At 36.9% G+C, this 2,544-nt stretch overlaps 1 long non-coding RNA gene across 1 annotated transcript; it reads right to left on the bottom strand.

Annotated features, from left to right (window-relative positions):
- Positions 1-1,133: 1,133 nt before the first annotated feature.
- Positions 1,134-2,090, bottom strand: LOC146668403 (uncharacterized). The gene is made up of 2 exons (XR_014911991.1): positions 1,973-2,090; positions 1,134-1,391 (listed from the first exon to the last, which is right to left on the bottom strand). It is a non-coding gene; the product is annotated as an uncharacterized LOC146668403 (long non-coding RNA).
- Between the last annotated feature and the right edge of the window lie 454 nt (positions 2,091-2,544).

The following is a 2,544-nucleotide window of genomic DNA, read 5'->3' as shown; positions in this document are numbered from 1 at the left end:
AATAATGTCAAGTGTTTAAGTTTGAAATGATGAAATGATACTAAAAAAATGAAGATGGCAAAAAAATGAATGCAGCTGAATCAGCTACATGCACATTTATGTCATTTTATGTTAATTTGAGCCTCTTTGCGAATGTCTGATGATAAACTGCGTTAGAAGTCGAGAGCGTGCTGCCTATATGCAGCAGCAAGTGGGAGATCAAGCGAACACAGTAAGAAGGAATAATCATTCCGAAAGCAGCTCACATCTACACAGATCATGACATGGCAGGCATTAATGATTCAGTGGGAGACAAATGAAAAGGGTGAACAAGGGAGATAGACAGAAAAGATGCCAGGTGGAGGGAAAAGGACAAAGAAAAGAGAAAGGGGGTTGATAGAAAAAGCAGAGTTAAGGAAGGAAAAAGATGAAGAAGAGGGGTGAGAGGCTGATGGGAAATAAAGTGGCAGAGGAAAAGAGGAAGCCTTAGAGACTTTTTTTCTCCCCTTCTCAGCTCCGAGCCATTTTGGTTGGTTCACTTGTGTTATATTTTAGGAAAGCGTGACGAGACAGAATGTGAGAGTAGAGAAAATGCTGTTTGACATTACAGCAGCCTGAACACCAGTTTGGGCATTTAACACCTCATTTTCCAATATTTTCTGTGGCTGCGCCTGTATTTTTTTAGGTATTTAGAACAATTGTGGTGATTTCTCCTGCAAGAGTGTTGAAATCAAATGAATATGGTAGAAGAAACTAACTAAGAACAAGACAGACAGACAGACAGACAGACAGACAGACAGACAGACAGATAGATAGACAGATAGATAGATAGATAGATAGATAGTCAGTCCAGCATGTCCAAATTAACACTGTCGGATTTGATTTCAACACTATTAAAGTGTCTATATGGAGTGTTAATTTAACTCTTTTTGGAGAGTTGGTACGTTAACTCTGATTTAGTGTTAAACACCAAATCTGTCTGGAGTTGATAATTTAACACTTGGTGTTAAGAGATTATATATTAACTCTCAAAAGAGTATTTTAGTTTAACTACGTAAGAGTTATCTTCTAATTAATTCTAAACAGCGGGAATTTTACTGTTCTGAACTTCTAGAAATTTCTTTTGGAAATAAACATTTACTAAAAAGACGCAATGGTTTTTGAAAAACATTTATTCTGAACTGTGCACCACAATTTCAAAACATTTTCTGAAAGATGTAACAGTGTACATGTTCTCACTTTCATTAGAATTTTGTTTATCAAAAGGTCTGACATAGGTGAGCTGGTAAATGCAAATAACAGCATTCTCATCACTTATTTCTTCAATACAATATGCATGTCCTTCATTCATCCCTTTGTGGAACTTCAACGCACTTCTGCTCTCCCCCATATTCCATCTTCACAAGCATATCCTATGTGGAGATTGAATAAAAATTAGTTGACACTAATTAATGCCACAAATAATCCAGTAATCAATTGCAGCACAGTAAAAAAAAAAAAGAATCCTCTTTGAGCCATTACTTGTGTAAAGTATTTTCCCAAAAGACAAGGACACAGGCAACAGGTAATACTGAACTAAATGTAAAACCTCAACCTTTTTCATTTTTACCTAAACCGTGTGCACAAAACTCTGGAGGGATCTAAATGCTAACGTAGAACCCAGTCAGGACGTCTGCTACTGCTGTTTGCTCGTTTTTTTTTTTATTTTTATGGGAAATCGTTTTCAGGCTTCAAGTAGCACCATTATACACACATTCTAGACATTGTTTTAGGTGTATTTGACCAAAGGTTTGACTGAAAATTCACATGCAAGCTTTTTTTCAAGGCTGTGGTATTTGCCTGCAAACAATACCTTTCAGCTAGCTAAAACAGAATATTATGCTATCAGCGAGCAACATGGCTAATGCCTTTCACACAGCTTTGTCTCAACTCCAAAGAGCCACAGAAGTAAAAGCTAATAACAATTGAAACAATCTTTGAAAAAATGACTTACCAAGCATGGCAAACAACTCAAATATGTAGAGCAAAATGTTCTGAAACGGCTTCACTTCAGCTTCGATTGGAGCCTATGGTGCTGGGGGCGGAGTCTGTGAATTTACTCTATTGGTGTCATAGCCCCTCTAGGAGTTCAGAGTTAAGAGGTCAAGAGTTAATGTTTCCATTGTAACACCTCCAGATTTGAAATAGAAACACTCATTTTAACACTCGATTTTAACTACTATCATTTTACACCTCAGAGTTACATTAAAAGAATGTGACTCTACTTAGAGTAAAATTAACTCTACTTTTGCAAGAAGACTATTAACACCAAAACATTTAACACTTTTGAATTTGCTGTGTAGATAGATAGATAGATAGATAGTAGGGGTGCAATGATACTCGTATCGATATTGAACCGTTCGATACATTGCTTTCGGTTCAGTACGCATATGTATTGAACAATACAAAATTTTTTATTTATTTGATCAACTTTTCTTCTGACGATGCTGTCTGTGTTGAGCGCTCAGTGGATCTGCGTTCGACTACTGTGCCTAGGCTGCACTGTCAAGCGCAGATCCACTGAGC

Source organism: Rhamphochromis longiceps, linkage group LG6 (assembly GCF_057381845.1).
Source record: "Rhamphochromis longiceps isolate RC_006_pf linkage group LG6, R_longiceps_female_GT1.1, whole genome shotgun sequence".
NCBI classification, from domain to species: Eukaryota; Metazoa; Chordata; class Actinopteri; order Cichliformes; family Cichlidae; genus Rhamphochromis; species Rhamphochromis longiceps.
This window is presented reverse-complemented; position numbering and strand designations above follow the sequence as displayed.